Source organism: Leucoraja erinacea, chromosome 9 (assembly GCF_028641065.1).
Source record: "Leucoraja erinacea ecotype New England chromosome 9, Leri_hhj_1, whole genome shotgun sequence".
Classification (NCBI taxonomy): domain Eukaryota; kingdom Metazoa; phylum Chordata; class Chondrichthyes; order Rajiformes; family Rajidae; genus Leucoraja; species Leucoraja erinaceus.
Window position 1 is genome coordinate 41,990,778 of NC_073385.1, and position 22,441 is coordinate 42,013,218.

At 41.4% G+C, this 22,441-nt stretch overlaps 1 protein-coding gene across 1 annotated transcript in view; it reads right to left on the reverse strand.

The window, feature by feature from the left end:
• The window catches only part of scfd1 (sec1 family domain containing 1), a 126,718-nt gene that overhangs the window by 81,589 nt on the left and 22,688 nt on the right, over positions 1-22,441 (reverse strand). The window lies entirely within an intron of this gene.

The window sequence follows — 22,441 nt, forward strand, 5'->3', positions numbered from 1 at the left end:
CAAGTGTTTGATTATAATCTGATTTCCATACATGAATACACTAAGATCATTCATGTGCTGCACATGTTGATCAGAGACTGGGCTCTACTGTGGAATGTAATTAGGAATGTAATTTAGTCTAACCTTATTCATAGCTAATCTAAGTTAAATTTCTCACTCCCAACTCTCACCCAATGTTGGCAGCCCTGATGTCTGTTAAATTTACCTCAACTTTCCAATGAATTACTGTACCATGAACTGAAAAAATATTGCCATACTATTGAGTGAGCTGTAGCTGTATCCCAACCACAAGCCGCGGAACTGTGAACCCGCCTGGAGAGGGAAGGTTGCCAAACCCTGCCCCTGAAAACCGGGAATCAGAAAGGAGGGTGGAGGGAGACAGCGATTGCAGCGGATGCTGAACAAGATGATGACCCACGGGGGTCTTACCTTCCGCACCCTTGTGGTTGGCTGAGAGAGGCACCCCCCGGGAACAAAGGCTGGCCAGGCGAGGAGACGGTGCAACAGGCTGGGACTGTAAAATGGCGCCTCTTGCATATAGACTCAGTGGGCTGTGCTGTACATTCTGTACTAACCGGGAGATTGTGTTCATGTATGGGAATAGTCTTGCTGAGCTGTATGCAAAAAAGGTATTTCATCATACCTTGGTACACGTGATGAAAAATTAATCATTTTGTTAATCTTTTTGCAGATGACTTATTTTTCACTCTGGTGCAATCAGCTCATAGTGCATAGTGCAATATCTCCACACTTTTACCGTGGCTAAACAATGTGTCCTGATGTCCTGGACAGAGGAAATCTCCTCGCAGCTCCATTACAAATCTTCCTGTTCCCTCACCAAATGGTTGAATTGCTGCTTTGAATGAGACGGAGATTGCTCGTTTGAATGAGGACTTTTGGACTTTTTATTTTCTTTTGTAAATGGTGGCAAAATATGGCGACGGGTGCATGAATTTCACTATGCAGTGCATGCGTGACAATAAAGAATCATTTAACATTGAACAAACAATTAGTGCTGAATTTAGTTTGTTTCGAGATACAGCGTGGCCCACCAAGTCCTCACCAACTAGCAGTCATCTGTACACTAGTTCTATCCTCTGCACTAGGGACAATATACAGAAGCCATTTAACCTACAAGCCTGCACATGTTTGGAATGTGGGAGGCTCACGGAGAAAGCCCACTCAATCACAGGGAGACCAAACAAACTCCGTACAGACAGCACCCGTAGTCAGGTTCAAACCCTAGCGCTGTAAGGCAGCAACTTTACTGCTGCACCACAGCGCTCTCCAAACAAAGGTTTCCCCAACCAAATTTGCCAATTTTGTGAAAATGAGGTTTTATTTATTGCAGATGATCACATTGATCCAATTTATTGCAAGCAATTCACTTACATCACATATCAATCTGAGATTTAAAAAAATCTAAATTATAACATGGGAGAATCTGAATTTGCATTAAATTAAAGTGGTAATTAGTGATCTGGCATCAGAAAAAAAATATTTAGTGTGAATAAACCTTCTGACGTGGCCTAAAGTAGCTGTGGAAGATCTTTCACTAACTTTGCACGACAACTTTGGATTAAGAGTAAATGTGCCTTTGCCATGCTGCCCAGATGCCAAGAACAAATGATAAGGCAACCAACGGATAATTAGCCTGTAGTGGATGCAAAGCCAAAACACAAATGGTCCGTCTAAGCCTCAATCAAATGTACATGCAACAACTGGTTTAAGAATACGGTGCCAGCCTTTGAACACACTTATGAACTAAAATTCAATATCTAACTCTTTGTTAATATTATTCCATGCCATAACTCACAAGTGAAAGGGTAAGTAACGCTGAAACCAAACAGTCCATAAATCTTTTAAAGGTAGGAATCAAAGTGGTGTCAAATTCTGAAGGTTGATTCCAGAAGTACGAGCAAAATCTCCTTAGCACCAACACAATCAAATAAGTATGTTTATTTTGTTTGCATCCATAAAACATAAGACAAACATAATTGTTAACTTGGCACAGAGTTCTTCACAGATGACAGAAGAAAATAGGTTGGCCAAATTCATGAGGCTAATCTTGCCTTGCAAAATCATATTTGCAAATTTTCCAAATTATATAAATTTGCAGAATGCAGTGGAACATTTGTATAAATTTACTAAAATGACAAATTACAATGTTCAGATCAGTGGGAACAATCAATTAATCTTCAGCATTAAGCTCAAAATTTATTTTTATTAGTTGCAACAGAAAGCAAAAGTTGATTTTGGAAAGTTAAAAAAGCTAAAACTCAAAACACAATGTCTTCAAAAAGGGAAAATATTATTAACCTTGGCAAGCTAAATGGTTTCAAAATATTATGAATCCTAGTCATGGCTATCATTTTTCTGTTTACTACTTCAATAATTCCAGTCAAGCATTTCACTTTTATTTCTTTAATTCAGATGAACTTCTTGAATAGTTTACCATGAAGACTATAAATATAATCAGACAGCAGCAAACAAACATTGTATAGCTATGAAATACCGATATGCTTTATGACAATCATTAAGTTCATGCTGTACAAAAAAGGCCTCTTCTTTGCCTTCCCGCATAACATAGAACAGATCAGTATAGGAATAGGGCCCTTCAGCCCAAAATGTTTGTGCCAAACATGATGCCAAGTTAAACCGATGTCATCAGCCTGTACATGATCCATATTCCTCTATGCCCTGCACTTCCATCCAGAAGCCTCTTCAATGCACTATTGTATCTGCTTCCACCATCAACCCTGGCAATGTGTTCCAGGCCCCCACCACTTTGTGTAAAGAACTTGCCCCACACATTTCCATTAAACTTTCCCCCTCTTACCTTAGAGCAATGCCCTAGGCATTTGTACGCGTTTGAATAGGAATTTGTATGAGTTTCTGATTATGTGGCAAAATGGTTTGCATATCCATTCCCAAAGCATTTCACCACAATTGAATAAGATTACCCAATTTCTCCTTAATAATATTCCAGAATCAGCCATTAGCAAAAAATGACAGGTTAAGATAATATCACTCACTGATCAATACATTTTGGCCTAAATACCAAGGGAACTCGTGTAGGAAGGAACTGCAGATGCTGGTTTAAACTGAAGATAGGCACAAAAAGCTGGAGTAACTCAGCGGGCTAGCAGCATCTTTGGATTGAAGGAATGGATGTCGTTTTGGGTCGAGACCATTCTTCAGACTAGTCAGGGGAAAGGGAAACAAGAGATAAAGAACGATGAATGAAAGATATGCAAAAAAGAGTAACAATGATGAAGGAAACAGGCCATTGTTAGCTGTTGCGTAAAAACGAGAAGCTGGTGCGACGTGGGTGGGGTAGGGATGGAGAGAGAGGGAATTCCGGAGTTAACTCGAGGTTAGAAAAATCAATATTGATATCACTGGGCTGTAAGCTGCCCAGGCAAAATATCAGATGCTGTTCCTCCAATTTGCATTTAACCTCACTCTGACAATGGAGGAGACCTAGGACAGAAAGGTCAATGTGGGAGTGGGAAGGAGAATTCAAGTGTTTAGCAGCCAGGAGATCAGGCTGGTACGGGTGGACTGAGTGAAGGTGTTCAGCGAAACAATCGCCCAATTTACGTTTGGTCTCGCCGATGTATAAGAGACATCAAACTCCCTGATCTTGTTTGAAAAGTACACAGACTTCACCCCAATTAGCAAACCTAGTTACATCTCATTTAAAATATGACCTTCCAGAATACAACATCATCTGAGTACATAAACAATGTGCCAGACCAGATTATTTGTTGGAGTTCCGTGGTCTGGTCGAAGGGATACCTCACATCAAAATTCCTGAGGATTATGGGATGCTACACAGAGTAAGTATTATACAAAGTAGTAAGTATACGACAGAAATATTGATTGTTCACTGATGTCACAACCAGTTACAACCAAATAACTTTCAATAATTAGGTTATGCAATGGCAAAAAGACCCCTTTACATAATGTTAAGATATTGTTTCTTAATCATGCAAATGTTTCTATTACTTCACATGTGGCAATAAATGACATTTTATGAGCATTTTACATCTCAGGGATTCAGGAAAAATGGTCGTATAACACATTTGGTCGACAATTGAACCTGCAATTTTAATCGCGTGACCATTAAGTTCTCACACCCCCAAAAAATACCTTAATTGTACACTTCATTAAACTGAGTATAGTAAACTATTTACTTTCCTTACTCAACAATTGTAGAAACATAAAAAAATGTATTAATGGAAATTTTTAAATTATATTGTAATTAGGTGAAGAGGGCACAGTTGTTAATAAGTGCACATTGAATATTAGGGTATAGAGCCCATGAGATTTTACAGGGAATGAAGCAATTTTTTGAAGCAAATAGTCAGTCATAGGGAAACAGCCCCTTTGGCCCAACTCATCCATGCCGACCAAGATGCCCCATACACACTAGTCCCATCTGCCAGCGTTTGTCCCATATTCCTCCAAACCTTTCCTATCCATATACCGATCCAAGTGTCTTTTAAATGTTGTTATAGCACCGGCATGAACTACCTCCTCCGGCAGCTTGTTCCATATACCCACCTTTAAGGTGCAGGTCAGGTTCAGCTTAAACACGTCCTCTTGTTTTTGCTTCTGTTCATTCACCCTATCTATTCCTCTCATGATTTTATACACTTTGGTGATAATACAGAAACAAAATATTTATGCTAATGGTGGAGAGGGAAGGTAAAAAAGTTTAATTTTATTGACGTACATTGGTAAAAGGATAGTTTTGCAGTAAGAATGAATCAACCCCTATTTTTGACTAGCTAGTACTTCAGTTGAAGGAATGAAAATAAAATATCTGCAACCTTATTATGTAACAAACGAGTTTTCAAGCTTTTCATAAATCCAAACGTTTCTTGATACTGTATTCAAGTCACCAGAACATGAAAAGTACAAAAGGATTCACGAGTCGAACAAATAGTGAAACAAAAAGCTGACTGCTCAAGCTCAAGAGTACATTACTGTCAACGATGAATATTGTTGGAATATAGTAACGATTATAATAAATTGGAAGATAAACACAAATGTTGGGAGTAACTCAACAGGTCGGGCACCATCTAAGAAGAAAATAGATAGGTGACGTTTTGGGTTGGTTGAACCAGCATCTGCTGTTCCTTTCTATTACATAATAAATTTGAATTGGCTAGCTCAAGAATCAACATTTAAAGATCATTCATTATCGCAGTCAACACCACAACTTAGACCAATACCAGAACCATCTATTTCTTGGAAAAACACACTATTTTCATGATAATATTACATTTTGTTCAAAGGGGCATTTCAGTCTATTAGCATGTGCATCCAACTCAATGTTCTTGGCTGGAGAGAAGGCCCTAGTGGTTTTGTCAAAATGAATTTTAGTCAAAGCCACAAACTAAAATATGAAATTCTGATCTAAGTTGAGTGATTTGAGACTAATCAGTTTGACATCAAAAATTCGACTTGGAACTTTGGTTTCAAATTTATTCAACATTTAATTATCCTCGTGCATTAGAGAATTGGAAAAGTTCAGAATTAATCAGCAATAAGCCATCTTTAGCTATTTTTGTTTAATTACTCAGCACAAATTTATATTCTTAAACAAAAATGAATTGGAGATATTCCAAATGGTTATTTAAGCTCTTGGTAAAAGTGTAAAGTAAGTGTTGAGTTGAAACCCACAGTGGTTTTAGGTACTGGATCTTTCTTTTGTAGGTAATGGAATATAGAAATATGTGTTTAATAACGTGTTGCCATTGGAAACCCAAAGCGCACAACAAAATTGCTCGCAATGCAATGCTGTTTAATCTTATCCACCATGGTAAAAGCATCTTTAGGATTTAACACTCTTACTAAGACTTTTTTTTACTAAGTTCAAACATTTCTAATTGCTCAACCGAAAAATACCATAAATTCAGATCTGATGCTATTTATTTATCAAAACAGTTGTACTTAATCAATCCACAAATCCACAGAAAAACAAATAAAATTGATTTATGGCCTGTCAGAGGTGCTATGAATAGTGCTTGACCAATTCAGCTAGTGATGCACCTCTCATCTAAGCCCAAACCACAACGTTCCTTTAGCTGTCTATGAGAATGATTAAGTTTCCAGTTGAACATATGGTGACAAATGTGAGTTTCATTTCATAGATGAAAAACAGATGCATTTCTTACCATGACTTATTTTTGAATGGATATTTCTCAGCATCCCAAGCTTTAAAAAGCTACTGAACTTCATAGCTGCCACTCAAACTAACTCATTATGAGCCACATCTCAAATCGTGGAATATTTAACCATGAACAGTTTTGCGCTTTCCTTTCAAACATTTTAAATAATTTAGCTGATACTTTTAAAGTGAATTTAGCAAGCTCATTGAGGTCTTTAAAATTAAATGACGCATTAATCTTTGTGACTAAAATAAAACAGAAATCTTACACTGCCACATTAGTGCAGCCAGAAACACCTTGAAGACAAAAATTAGTTCTCACCCATTACGTCCAAATGAAAAAAATAATTTAGGTCACACAGTGGCCTCCATAATGTTTGGTCAAAGACCCATCATTTATTTATTTGCCTCTGTACTCCACAATTTGAGATTTGTAATAGAAAAAAATCATATGTGGTTAAAGTGCACATTGTCAGAATTTAAGAAAGGCCATTTTTTATACATTTTGGTTTCAGCATGCAGAAATTACAGCAGTGTTTATACATGGTCCCGCCATTTCAGCGCCCCATAATGTTTGGGACACAGCAATGACATGTAAATGAAAGTAGTCATGTTTAGTATTCATGGTTCATACACTTGGAACAGCTATAAATTCAAGGACCTTTCAAGGACTTCCAAGGTCCAAAAATCCAGCAAACATTGATGGTTTAACAGAGACTTGTATATAAATTGCTTGGTATTGGATGATTTGATTCTGCACCAAATAAAAGTAAGAAGGTTGGCTGGTCACTGGCTGATTTGATTGAAAATCATGTTTTGCACACCTGTGGTACAAAGAACACGGCAGAAAAATCAAAAAATAACAATCGCAGCTATGAACCATTGATATAGCTCAAATTATTACCAAATGCCCATTGGAATTTGGAATTGTGACCTTGTTTTCTGTTGTGTTACTTGTGTGATACTGATTTTCAGGGCAATCTGGGAAGGTGATCAGTCAATCCATTAGTACAGGTTGCACAGAACGACACTAAACTACATAATATTTCCATATAAGATGGTTAACGTATCTATATTCGTACTTCAATAGAGCACCGATGGTCCATTTTCTTATCCCTTAGTTGTTCAATCTGAAACCATGATAATGGGAAACTTTGCTTTTCAACCAGTCCCAGCAAACCTGTACAATCCCTGCCTGCTTCAAAGTATCCACAATTGTCCCTGGTAGGGTTCCAAAGGGCAACGCCCCTGGCGGGGGTAAAAGGGGGCAGCTCCCCGTTTATGCAGAAACTTTTTGATAATTGTACATTGAAATTACACCGTTTTCTTGCCTTTTTACCCTTAATTTAAACTGTAATTTTTTTAATTGTACCTTAAAATAACACATTTTACTTGCTTGTCACTTCTTCATGTACACAGAAAATTTGTGATAATCATACCTTAAAATGACACCAACTCCTTGCTTTATATTTAAGTCATATTGAAAATATTTTATATTACACCTACACCTATTTGTTACATGACACCTGTTCCTTACTTGTTTACTCTAATTAGAGAGAAGTATCCTTTACACTGGAAATTTTTGATAATTTTTTGATAGTTATACCTTGAAATGACACAATTTCCTTGCTTGTTTACCCTTAATTTGTACTGTATTTTTTTTTAAATTATACCTTACAACAGGGGCCTCCAAACCTTCCAGCATGAGGGCCACGTTATATATTTTTGCGGGCCGTAGGAAAAAAAATAAAGAAAATGTTAGTTTTATAAATTTTATGAACTCAAAAAAGAACCTAAGTGAAACAAATGGAAGAAATTAAAATCAAAACATGTTGCCATCAATCAAGGTTAACCAACAAATCATAAAGTTTTATGCAACCACACTAATGGGAAGGATGGAACTGCTTTTTTGATTTCAAAATTTAATTGAAACCCTTAACGTGTAAGTTCCTGCGCTACCCAGTGTTGCAGTGCTAATTTTTTAGGTGCCGGAGCTATCAAGCTAGTCTCCCAAGAGGGCCAAACAAGATTATAGCCTATCACTACATCACAGTGTATAACTAGTACAATAAAACATATAATACTTAATTTAATAATATGACTAAATATTTGCATGGTAGCACTCACTAATTATCATGAAATATAATTATCAAGCAAGTAAAGAAAAAGACAGTGATCATGTATTTTTTCAGAGATGCCAGCCCAGCACCAACTCGCCCTGACTCTCCCGCAGCTCTGGGCCTTCACACACTCTCACACCCCTTTGACCCTTGCCTCTCCACTGGCCACCAGTGAGCCAGAGCTGTCACCTCACCAGAGTTCCCCAGGCTCAGCGCCAGGCCCACAACCCACGATGCAGACAGCACGTGGTCCGACTCTGCTGGGTCCTAGTGCTCCTACAGGGAACGTCTCCCTCCAACAGGGAACGTCTTTATCAAACATATTTAACAATGTGTCCCGATTTTTAAATAAAAACTATACTAAGCATCACACGGGAGGGCTGGTCACCAACGTAATATTCCACCTCTCCACCAATTCCAACATTGCTCGCCAGTGGGGGGTGGGCGCTTCCTGCTGCGCTAGTATGGGTGTTGCGGGCCGAAGATACTGGTTTCCAGAGGGCTAGTATAGTCATTGTGGGCTGAATGGATTCTTGGGCTAGCAGCCACTGTTGCAACGATTTTAAAAGCCAAGCCAAGGCAAACAATTTGGCTGCAGCCACCCGACAACCAAAATTCATTTTGTGAACACAAACTTTTTTAAAAGGCGAGACAAACAATTGGGCAGCAGCCACCTGACAACCAAAATTCATTTTGTGAATACAAACTTTTTAAAAAGGCGAGGCAAACAATTGGGCAGCAGCCACTTTACAGCCGCATCGAGGGGACTCACCGTGGAGTATACGTGCGTTCAATGTTATCCACAGCTCAGAGAGCCGTGACCCTCTCGCTTCCTGGGTTTGGCATAGACTGGGTGAGGGACTACACTTCCGAGTTTTATAGTCCCTCCCCCCTGCTGCCAGCGGGGGCAGCAGAGCGAATGGCGATTTAATAAAAAACATTAATATCTCTCTGATTTTTCATCGATGGGAATAATCCTCTGGTCCTGGAAGGCGGAGGGGGGCTCTGAGCGAGGTGGCCAAAAATGACGGCCGTAGGTGGTGGCGTTCTCTCGGAAATCGTAGCACAGTGGGCCAAAAGCGGTCAAGATCAGACTTTTAGTAATATAGAAGATAGATACGCATTATAAACTTGATGAAAAAAGGCCACATTACTGCATGGATTAACACTTTTATCACAAAAAGCATTTTCAAGGACTTTCAAGAACCTATGAAATCCTATGAAAAAGAGTTTCAAATTCTAGGACTTTCAAGGACCGTACGAGCCCTGAGTATTTTGTTGCAAATCCTTTGCATGCAATGACTGCTTGAAGTCGGCGATTCATGGACATCACCAGTTGATGGGTGGCTTCTCTGGTGATGCTCTGCCGGTCCTGCATTGCAGCCATCTTTAGCTTATGCTTGTTTTGGGGGCTAGTCCCCTTCAGTTTTTTCTTCAGCGTATAAAAGGCATGCTCATTGGGTTCAGATCAGGTGATTGACTTGGCCACTCAAGAATTGACCATTTTTAGCTTTGAAAAACTCCTTTATTGATCATTGTCTTGCTGTCACAGTGGCACAGCGGTAGAGTTGGTGCCTTACAGCAAAAATGCAGCGCCTGAGACCCGGGTTCGATCCCGACTACGGGTGCTGTCTGTATGGAGTTTGTACGTTCTCCCCGTGATCTGCGTGGGTTTTCTCAGAGATCTTTGGTTTCCTCCCACACTCCAAAGACGTACAGGTTTGTAGGTTAATTGGCTTGATTAAAATGGAAAATTGTCCAAGTTGGCGATATGCAGAGTACTGCCCTGCCGACTACAAAATTCAGAAGGTTCAGAAGGGAACTGCCGGCCAATTAGTTTTGAGGCATTTATTTGAACTTGAGCAGATAGGATGTGTCTATACACTTCAGAATTTATGCTACTACCATCAGCAGTTGTATCGTCATTGAAGATAAGTGAGCCAGTACCTTCAGCAGCCATACATGACCAGGCCATAACACCCCCACCACTGTGTTTCGCAGATGAGGTGGTATGCTTTGGATCTTGGTCAGTTCCTTCTCTCCTCCATACTTTGCTCTTGCCATCACTCTGATGTAAGTTAATCTTCGCCTCATCTGTCCACAAGACCTTTTTCCAGAACTGTGGTTGCTCTTATGAGTACTTCTTGGCAAACTGTAACCTGGCCATCCTATTTTTGCAGCTAACCAGTGGTTTGCATCTTACAATGTAGCCTCTGTATTTCTGTTCATGAAGTCTTCTGCGGACAGTGGTCTTTGACAAATCCACACCTGACTCATGAAGAGTGTTTTGGGTCTGTTGGACAGGTGTCTGGGGATTTTTCTTTATTATAGAGATAATTCTTCTGTCATCAGCTGTGGAGGTCTTCCTTGGCCTGCCAGTTCCTTTGCGATTAGTAAGCTCACCAGTGCTCTCTTTCTTCTTAACAGTTGATTTTGGTAAGCCTAAGGTTTGGCTGATGTCTCTAACAGTTTTATTCTTGTGTCAGAATCAGAATCATAATCACACTTTATTCGCCAGGTATGTTTTGCAACATACGAGGAATTTCATTGGCCAGGTCAGTCATACAATTAAAAGTACCAGATCACTCAAAAACACATTTTAACATGAACATCCACCCCGGTGACTCCTACACATTCCTCACTGGGATGGAAGGTGAAATAAAGTTCAAGTCCTGCCCTTAGTTCTTCCTCGGTCGTGGGCCTCGAGCCCCCGTTGACGGGATGATCTTGACTCCTGTAGCTGGCGGCGTTCAGGCCCTCCGTGTCAAGGCGATCAAGCTCCAGCATCGGGGGTTGTCAGCTCCCCTGCGCTGGACGATTGAACCTCGCGTTAGGATTGGTCGAACCTTCCACAACGTTGGAGCTCCCGAGTCGGCCTTGCCCAAGGCTGCGAGCCCTTGGTGTTGGTTCCGTGGTGGTCGCAGTGGGAGCAATCCCAGGCAAGGGATCAGCTCCGATCTTAAGTCCACGCCTCGCGGTGGGGCTCACGAGGAGACTTCCAGCTTCATCGATGGTAGGCCGCAGAGCCCGGAGAATGTGATCCGAAAATTGATCACATCTCTGGGAAGGTAAGAACCTGAAAAGTTTCCCCCGATCTCCTCCCCCTTCCCCCCACATAAAACAAACCGAAGAACATTAAAACAAAACTTTTAACAAAATAAAAAATAACAAAAAAAGTGAAAAGACGAACAGACTGCTGGTGGTCTCAGTCTCATAATGGTTTCTCAGTTTCATAATGGTTTCTTTGACTTTCATAAGCACAACTTTGGTCCTCAGATCGATAAACAGCAATAAAAGTGTCCAAAGGTGATGGAAAGACTGGAAGACTAGATGCTGAGAGCTCTCTTATACCTGCATTAAGGAGGCACCTTAAACACACCTGAGCAATTACAAACACATGTGAAGCCATGTGTCCCAACCGTTACGGTGCCCTGAAATGGGGGGACTATGTATAAACACAGCTGTAATTTCTACATGGTGAAACCAAAATGTATAAAAATGGCCTTTAATAAAATCTGACAATGTGCACTTTAACCACATGTGATTTTTTTTCTATTACAAATCTCAAATTTGTACAGAGGCAAATAAATAAATGATGGGTCTTTTTCCCAAATATTATGGCGGGCACTGTATTTTTGCATTTAACTGCGAGTTAACACAGCCTTAACTGACAATCAGCGAACTAGAACAAATTTTATCTTCCAACTCTAAATTGTACTTTAGACTTTTGAGATACAGGCCCTGTAGCCCATCGAGTTCAGGCCGACCAGCAATCACCATGGACCAGCCCTATCCGACACACTTGGGACAATTTACAATTTTAACAAAGCCAATTAACCTACAAACCTGTACATCTTTGGAGTGTGGGAGGAAATCAGAGCACCCATGTGGTCACAGGGGGGATGTAAAATTCTGTACAGCACCCACAGTCAAGATCAAACCCGTGTCTCTTGTGCTGTAAGGCCGCAACTCTACTGCTATGTTACAGCTTCAATCAAAAGAGAATCCTACCTATGCCTTCAATTCAAAATACAGTCCATTAGGAAAGCATTCAAACCCATTCACTTTTTTCACATTTTGTTACGTTACAGCCATATTTTAAAATGGATTCAATTCTTTTTTTTAACATCAATCTACACATAATACCCCATTATAAAAAAGCAAGAACAGATGTTTAGAAATTTTTGCAAAGTAATTAAAAATAACTGAAATATATAATTTACATAGTATTCAGACCCTTTACTCAGTACTTTGTTGAGGCACCTTTTGCAGCGATTACAGCCTCGCCTTCTTGGGGATGACGCTACAAGCTTGGCACACCTGCATTTGGGTAATTTCTCCCATTCTTCTCTGCATATCCGCTCAAGCTCTGTCAGGTTGGATGGGGAGCGTCGATGCACAGCTATTTTCAGGTCCCTCCAGAGATATTCGATCTGGTTCAAGTCCGGGCTCTGGCTGAGCCACTCAAGGACATTCACAGACTTGTCACAAAGCCACTCCTGTGTTGTCTTGGCTGTGTGCTTTGGGTCGTTGCCCTATTGGAAGGTGAACATTCACCTCAGTGTGAGGTCCAGAGCGCTCTGGAGCAGGTTTTCATCAAGGATCTCTCTGTACTTTGCTCTGTTCATCTTTCCCTCGATCCTGACTAATCTGCCAGGTCACTGAAAAACATCCCAACAGCATGATGCTGCCACCAGCATGCATCACCGTTGGTATGGTATTGGCCTGGTGATGAGCGGTGCTTAGTTTCCTCCAGACGTGACGCTTGACATTCAGGCCAAATAGTTCAATCTTGGATTCATTAAACCAGAGCACCAGAGAAAACAACCCTTTTGGTAAACTCCAAGTGGGCTGTCATGTGCCTTTTACTGAGGAGTGGCTTCCGTCCGACCACTCTACCATAAAGGCCTGATTGGTGGAGTGCCGCAGATAAGGTTATCCTTCCGGAAGGTTCTCCCATCTCCTCAGAGGAACTCTGGAGCTCTGTCAGAGTGACCATCGGGTTCATGGCCACCTCCCTGACCGAGGCCCTTCTCCGCTGATTGCTCATTGGCCGGGCGGCCAACTCCATGAAGAGTCCTGGTGGTTCCAAAGTTCTTCCATTTATGAATGACGGGAGCCACTGTGCTCTTTGGGATCTGCAATGCTGCAGAAATTGTCTCAGAGCTCTACGGACAATTCCTTCGTCTTGATGGCTTGTTTTTTCCTCTGACATGCACTGTCAAGTGTAGGACCTTATATAGACAGGTGTGTGCCTTTCCAAATCATGCCCAATTAATTTAATTTACCACTGGTGGACTCTAATCAAGTTGTTATAACATCTCAAGGATAATCAATAGAAACAGGATGAACCTAAGCTCAATTTTAAGTGTCAAAGCAAAGGGTCTGAATACTTATGTAAATGTGATATTTCAGTTATTTATTTTTAGTTACTTTGCAAGAATTTCTAAACACGTGTTTTTGCTTCTTCATCCCAGGGTATTGTGTGTAGATTGATGAGAAAAAAAAAATTGATCCATTTTAAAATAAGGCTGTAACATAACAGAATGTGCACAAAGTGTAGAGGTCTGAATACTTTCTGAATGCACTGTAGTTTTCATTTAAATATAATCTTCGTGGCATTCAAATCATCCATCGTTTTTAAATTGTGTATCATTATTTGCAGAAAATAAAGCACCTCCTTGATTAAAGGTAGACAAAAATGCTGGAGAAACTCAGCGGACGAAGCACCCTCACCTGCTGAGTTTCTCCAGCATTTTTGTCTACCTTCAGTTTGTCCAGCATCTGCAGTTCTTTCTTAAACACCTCATTGATTAAGATCACCTCAACAACTGCCACATTGGGCTATAAGCGGTCAGTGCAAACGATGTAAACCATCATTCTAAATCTTCAGCAAGTGCAGATCCATCATAAGAATGTTTTCCCCCACTTCAAATGAACAGAAACAGGAGAAAGAAAATTACAATCTTCCAAAAAAATACGAGAGTGCGGTCCTGAACTCCCATCCACCTCATTGAAAACCTTTGGACTATGTTTAATCAGACTTTACCTTGAACTAAACATTATTCCCTTTATTCTGTATCTGTACATTGTAGAAGGCTTGATTGTAAGCATGTACAGCTGACTGATAGCACGCAATAAAAAAGCTTTTCACTGTCCATTGCAACAATAATAAACTCAACGGAACTAAATCCTGAAAAAGGAAATTGATCAGGAACTTTGTTTCATGGTGTCAGAACAACAACAACAAGCCCTCAATGTTTGCAAGAAAGAAGTTTGTTGTCGCGATGATGTGGCGATCAAGAAAGTGCATCAGTGTAGTTACTTTGTTCGGCACTTGAGAAGATTCAACATGTGCACAAAGATACTCTTGAACTTTTATAGATGCACTAAAGATATTATTCCGATAGTCTGGCACGGAACTGACCGCCTGAACCTGAAAAGTGGTGAACACAGCCCAGTCCTTGACATGCTCAACACTTTCTTCCATCCAAGTCCATCTTCATGGTCCATTGAATCAGGAAGGCTGGAAGTATCACCAAGAATGCCTGCCATCTCATCCATTCTCCTTTCTCGCTTCGATCTTCTGGGAGAAGACACAGAAGCTTGAATGCTTGGATGGCCAGATCTAAGAATAGCTTCTTCCCCCGTCCTATCAGACTCCCGAAACATCTCTTCTACACCCCGTTACTAGAGGTGCTGCTATGTACTCTTACTCTTAACTGGTTTATTTTGTTTTTGCACATCAGACTGCAGTTTAATCTTGCACCATTGCACTGTATTCCATTGTATTTATTGTTGTGTCCATTATTATTATATTAAACTGAGAAGTCTATAAGCTCCATGCAAACAAATAATGACATTGCAACCCTGGTGTATATGACGATAAACTAAGCTGAATCTGAGTATGTTTTTTCATTTAGTCCAGGGATCGGCAACCTACGGCTCATGGGCCGGATCGAGTCCGTAACCCGAAATCATCCGGCCCGCAGCCGTTTTTTTCCTCGTCCATCTACACATCTTTACAAAAAATTGTGACTGATATAATCCCACGAACTGGGCAAAAGGTTAGTTGGATTAGTGGGTGCGGTTCTACTGATGTAAAAGTGCAGTTGCAGCGGCGCTTGGTGCTCAGCGCGCCACGGAACCATCTGTCCCCGCGCTTCACCCGGGGGAGGGTTACGGCCGCCCTCCTCAAAGATGGCGGAGCTGCTGCCCATTGGTTCGTGTGGACGCGGCGGACAGGAATCCAGTGGTAAATGGACAGGACTGGATCTTGGAGTGAAGGAAGAGGGAGGAGAGGGGGGGGGAGGGAGGAGGGAGGGGGGAGGAGAGAGGGGAGGAGAGACAGAGAGAGGGAGAGAGACAGAGGGGAGGAGAGACAGAGGGGGGAGGAGAGAGAGTGAATGGAGGGAGGGGGAAGAGAGAGTAACAAAGGGTATGCATGAAGTTTAGGACAGAGAGGGGTGAGGGTAGTTTCAATAGCAGTGTCTCAAACTAGCTGCCATGTTCAGTAGACATAATATTACTTAAATATATAAATATCAAAGTTTAGTTAGCATGTACAGGTGCACAACCTTTTATCCGAAGTTCCAAATAACGAAAAGCTCCGAATAGTGGACATTTTTTCAGTCCTCGAAGAAAGGTCCTTGAAGACGTTCACCGAGGGCGGGCCGCAGAGGTGACAGCGGAACCTCCGGTCGGTCCTCAAAGAAAGGGGAACTAAATCCCCATTCATAAAAGAGGTGAGGGTATATTGCGCGGGAGGGTTAATAATTGACAATCGTGCATCGTGAGTCTTGCGTGGGAACGTTTTAACGGGCAGGCAGCAGATTGTCGCTCCCTTCAGTTTCACCCCACCTACACCCCTCTGCTTCCCGGCCATGTGTGTGACCCCTTCCCTCCCCTCTCCAGTTCCCCACCCATTGCACCAGCGCGGGGGCTTTGCACTGTCTTCACGTTGGCGATGCCAGCCAGCAGGTCAGTGCCAGTCACCGGAGATGTCAGGACCAACGGGACACCGACCCCCAGGCCCACTGCAAGCACGGAGATCCCAGAGACCCACAGCCAGCAGCAGCCCAGCCCCGTTCCAACTCCAGAGGAACACGCTTCCCATAGGGACAGAAGCTGATGGTGTGCAAGGTACGTCTTGTTCTTGGGGTTGCAGATGAGGGGGCGCAGCTCGGGCTGTGACGTCTCCGGCCACCCCCCTGTACAGGAGCTGAGACTGGGAACTGTACCGCCCTTGCAGGTGAGCAGGAGAGTGGGGTTGTTTGTAGTTGCAGAGGGAGGGGGCAAGGGCGGTACAGTTCAGTCGCAGCTCCTGTCCAGGGGGGTGGCCTGAGACGTCAGGACCAACGGGACACCGACTGCAAGCACGGAGATCCCGGAGACTCACAGCCAGCAGCAACTCTAGCCCAGCCCCGTTCCAACTCCAGAGGAACCCGGGTTGCGGATGAGGGGGCGCAGCTCGGGCTGTGGGCGAACTGCCACTTGTCGCCGTAGCGACTCATCGGGGTGCGGATTCCTCTGTAGTTGGACAGGGAGAGGGACAGGAAGACACAGCGGCTTTTGAGAATGGTGGGCAATCACTTCCAAAGTTCTGCCAACACAGTCAGTACACATCTCCTATACTTGTCTCCCGCACTAAGATTATCTCGCAGAGAATGATCCCAGCCTAACCCTCCCTATTCTCTCCTATTCTGCAAGAAGAAACTACATTGAAGACTCAAACCCGCGATCGAGTAACTGCCGGGATCGAGGCGCAAATTCGCGACCTTGCGGATATGAGCCGAGCACTCTACCACTGAGCCAGCCGTTAAAATCTACGCTAAAAATCTTCCAATCCGAAAGCCGAAACATTCCGAATTACGAAAAGTGTCTGGTCCAAAGGCTTTCGGATAAAAAGTTGTGCACCTGAATTATTATTACCACCATTTATTAACTATGGCGATAGATGTGGCTCACAGACACGGGTCCTGCCCCTATGCAGAACAAGGTTTCCGACCCCTGATTTAGACACACACTATTCAAGCTATATTACAAATCTATGGCCTTCAAATGCAACCCCAAAATTTCTGAAAGTGTGTAACTGCTCACAGTTGCCTTTAACACTGTGCATTGTGCCAGTTTTGTATCTGAAAGGCTACCATGCGATACCAAAGCTTCAGGATGGATTCTGGCCTGAATGAATTTGGCCTCCAGCGATGAATCTTAGGTGAGCTGGAAGAAACCCTACTTATCAAACGGCCAAGTAAAAATAACCTTTGACAACGACCACAACATGATAGACATTAAGAATTCCAGCATATATTAAGAATTCTAACATATTAAAAAATTCACACGGTGCTGGAGTAACTCAGCAGGTCAGGCAGCATCCCTTTAGAACACAGACAGGTGGCATTTCGGGTCAGGATTCTTCTTCCGATTAAATGGGGTGGGTGCTGGGGAAGAAAGCTCGAAGAGCAGAGAGAAGTGACAAAGCATGGCAAGTAATAGGCGAGCACAGGTGGGGGGGTTGATAGGCATATTGTTGGAAAACGGCCAGAGATAAAAATGTTCTCCGGGAATGTTTCTGAGTTCCTTGTTTTTATAAAAAAAAGACTGATAGAAGCAAGTAAATATTATATCCGGTGAAATCTACATAGAAACATAGAAAATTAGGTGCAGGTGCAGGAGTAGGCCATTCGGCCCTTCGAGCCTGCACCGCCATTCAATATGATCATGGCTGATCATCCAACTCAGTATCCCGTACCTGCCTTCTCTCCATACCCCCTGATCCCCTTAGCCACAAGGGCCACATCTAACTCCCTCTTAAATATAGCCAATGAACTGGCCTCAACTACCCTCTGTGGCAGAGAGTTCCAGAGATTCACCACTCTCTGCGTGAAAAAAGTTCTTCTCATCTCGGTTTTAAAGGATTTCCCCTTTATCCTTAAGCTGTGACCCCTTGTCCTGGACTTCCCTAACATCGGGAACAATCTTCCTGCATCTAGCCTGTTCAACCCCTTAAGAATTTTGTAAGTTTCTAACATGTAAGTAAATTCTACATGAATTCTAACAGTGGAATTCATACATTTGTGCTGGTACGCAAATGTCTACGTGTTTTCTCAGAGCTAGGGAAATATTCAGCAATAATTATGACTGGGTACAGCACTGAAAAGTCACCTAAAAATCATAACATCTTCAAGGATTTACTACAGCAAAACAGTTTATAAATACTTGAGGCTCTTTTCAGTTTAAGGACATGGTAGAATAAAGCAGTGTTTTATTTCTGGAGAAATTCTGCCGTCATGGAGTCCAGTGGAGGCATGGCAGTAAGTTCATAAACATTTTGGATCCTTGAATGCATAAATCACAGTAAAAATGTAGGAATACAACCTTTAATGTTTTCTAAGAAATGCCTTTCGCTAACTATTTATTTCTAGCACAATCTAAGTGGGAACATCGCGAAGATTGCTTAAAACACAAGAATCGAATCACTAGATTTTAAGTCGCTGATTATACATAATATTACTCAGTTCATTTCCTAAAGGAAAGAGTGGTTTATGAAAGGAAGTCACATCAAATCTCAACATTTCAAAGCTGAAGTGACATGTTAGTCTTTGCAGATGTACTTTTTAAGGGATGCAGTTTCCAAGATTCGTCTTTTCAAAGGGATTTTTGCATATCCTTAAGGCTTAAAATGATAAGAATCTGCAAAAGGACAATGCACTCATTGAATAAAACATTTTTTTGTGTAAAAAAAACTATGCTTTCAAGAAACACATGGATGGGTCACAAGAATTTTAAAACAAAACAGACCGCAAAAATTATTTATTTCTAAATCCAAGATGAATAATCAATTTTTGAATGAGTGTTTGAAGTCAATTGTTCAGCTCCATTTCTGCTGACCCTTACAGAGGCTGTACTGATCCCTAGTAGTAACTTCAAGTGTCTATTATTTATATACCAAGAGAACCAACAAAATGAACCCATTCTGTTCTTCGCTCAACTGAACTGGAGAAAGGAAGACAACACGATTTCTACATTGAGCACCGAAAGGAACTGCACAATTTAAGTTCAGCCATCAGACTTAAACTTGCTAACTTGAACTGTAACCATCAAGTAGAGTCATAGAATCATACAGCACGGAAACAGGTCCTTCAGGCCAACCTGCCCATGCCGACCAAGATGCCCCATCTGCAATGTTGCCCCTCAAGTTCCTATTAAATCTTTCCCCTTTCACCTTTAACCTATATCCTCTGGTTTGTGATTCCCATACTCTGGGTAAAAGACTCTGTGCATTCATCATACCTATTCCCCTCATCTTATACAGCTCCATAAGATCACCTCTCTGACTCAAATGAATAAAGACCATCCCCTCCCTCTGCCCATCCTCTCCCTCTTGCTCAGGCCCTCAAGTCCTGGCAACATCCTTCTAAATCATATCTGCACTCTTTCAGCTTAACTACTTCCTTCCTATAGCAGGGTGATGAAAACTGAACAAAATACTCCGTATGCGGCCTCATCCACGTCTTGTACAACTGTAACATAACACCCAACATCTTTGCGTAGGAAGGAACTGCAGATGCTGATTTAAACCAATGATAGATGCAAAAAGATGGAATAACAGCGGGTCAGGTAGTATCACTAGAGAAAAGGAATAGGTGATATTTCGAGTTGAAGAAGGGTCTTGACATGAAACGTCACCTATTCCTTTTAACCAGATTCCAACTTCTATTCTCAGTACCCTGACTGATGAAAGCCAATGTACCAAAAGCCTTTTTGACTACCCTATCTACCTGTGTTGCCACTTTCAAAGAACTATGTACCACTACTCCTAGATCCCTTTTCTCTACAACACTCACAAGGGCCGTCATGCTCTGTGAAGATCCTGCCTTGGTTTGAATGCCCAAAATTCAACACCCCACACTTATCTGCATTAAATTCCATTAACCATTCCTCAGCTCACTTGCCCAACAAGATCCTGCTGCGATTTATGATAATCATCTTTGCTATCAAAGATACTCCTAATTTATTGTCATCTGCAAACGTACTAATGCCTCACAAACTTTCATCCATATCATTGAGATAAACCTCAAACAGCAATAGGCCCAGCACCGATCTCTGAGGCACACCTCTCGCCACAGACCAAAAAAACAACCTTCCACCATCACCCTCTTCCAAAAAAGCCAATTCTCTATCCAGTTGATGAGCTCTCCCTGGATCCATTCAGAGCAGCCTACCACACAGAACCTTATTAAATGGTCAATATGACAAAAGCTTTCATAGATATTGGGAAAAATGGTGGGTATTAGATGTCACTTGGCTTTCGACTTACTCTTCCCACAGTTTTTTTGCGGCTAATTTAGTTAGGTTTCTGGTTATTGGTGATCCCCAGGATGTTGTTGGTTGAAGGTTTAGCAATGATCAAAGGAAATCTGCTTTCATTTGCACACTTTAATATGTACTTTTAAACTTTAAGTGAATGATGCAGGCAGGTGGGACTAAGAGGAACCCAACTGTAGATGGGCTTAACAAAATGATAATTCTGTCTTGTTCTAACAGATGTGATCAGACTCAAGGAAATGACATTAACTCTAACCACAGCTCCATTCCCCTAATCCCTAAAATTATGTTGTGATTTGGAGCCTGAACACCAGTTATAAACCTCTTTATTATAGGATTCTGTTGTGGCCAGTCTGCTGTTCCTCATCTGAGTAAGTGTACAGGTTTAAAACCCTGAATGCATCTCAACCATGCATTGTAAATCAAATTATTAATTTTCAATACTAACATTATTTCACACAATGGTAATAAAAAAAGACTTGCTATTAAGAAATTGCCTTTTAGCCAGATAAATAAACTTCATTGGGTCTTTCAACAAATACTGTTGTATTGTGTAAAATCATTGTAGCATCACACTGCCATCTTCTGGTTGTTACGAGTTACACTGACTTACAAAAGAGCATAAAGATTCAAGCTTGAAAAATAGAAGCATTCATCCCCTCGTATCTGCTCTGCTATTTAATAAGATCAGGGCTGTCTTTTATCCAAGAACCACTTCCTTGCACTCATCTCAAATTCGTCTATTATCTTAATATCTAAAAATCTATGACTTTCTGAATTAAAGTTCATCTTGCGGTGTCTCATTGGATTTGGTTGTAAACTTTTTCAGTGCTAGAAAATTATCTGATGTTGCAGGACGTGTGAATAGGCAACAGTGCGAAATATAGAGCAGGAAACGGGATGATGGCGAATAACAGAATAAGAATAGCTCATCTGCTTAACAATTCCCATGAAATGAGCAAATAAACACAAAAATAAATGTGAGTGGGTGTTATCCATGTCAAATCAGGTGCAAAAAGGAGATTGGAAATAGTAAGACTGGATTCAAAGATGAAGAATGGGATGGAAGAAAAACAAAGATCAATTAATGGAAACATTCCAACTGTTTATCACAACTCGGGTAATAACTATTTACTGTGCCCTCCATAATGTTTGGGACAGACCCATCATTTATTTATTTGCCTCTGTTCTCCACAATTTGAGATCTGTAATAGAAAAAAAAAAATCACATGTGGTCAAAGTGCACATTATCACCTGGCCATCCTATTTTTGCAGCTAACCAGTGGTTTGCATCTTACGGTACAGCCTCTGTATTTCTGTTCATGAAGTCTTCTGCGGACAGTGGTCATTGACAAATCTATACCTGAAGTGTGTTTCTGATCTGTTGGACAGGTTTTTGGGGATTTTTCTTTATTATGGAGATAATTCTTCTGTCATCCGCTGCAGAGGTCTTCCTTGGCCTGCCAGTCCCTTTGCGATTAGTAAGCTCACCAGTGCTCTCTTTCTTCTTAATGATGTTCCGAACAGTTGATTTTGGTAAGCCTAAAGTTTGGATGATGTCTCTAACAGTTTTATTCTTGTTTCTCAGTCTCATAATGGCTTCTTTGACTTTCATTGGCACAGCTTTGGCCCTCATGTCAATAAACAGCAATAAAAGGTATCTAAATGTGATGGAAAGACTGGAGAGTAGACTAAGCGCTGAGAGCTCTCTTATACCTGCATTAAGGAGGCAATTAAACACACCAGTGAAGCCATATGTCCCAAACATTATGGTGCCATGAAATGGGGGGGGATTATGTATAAACATTGC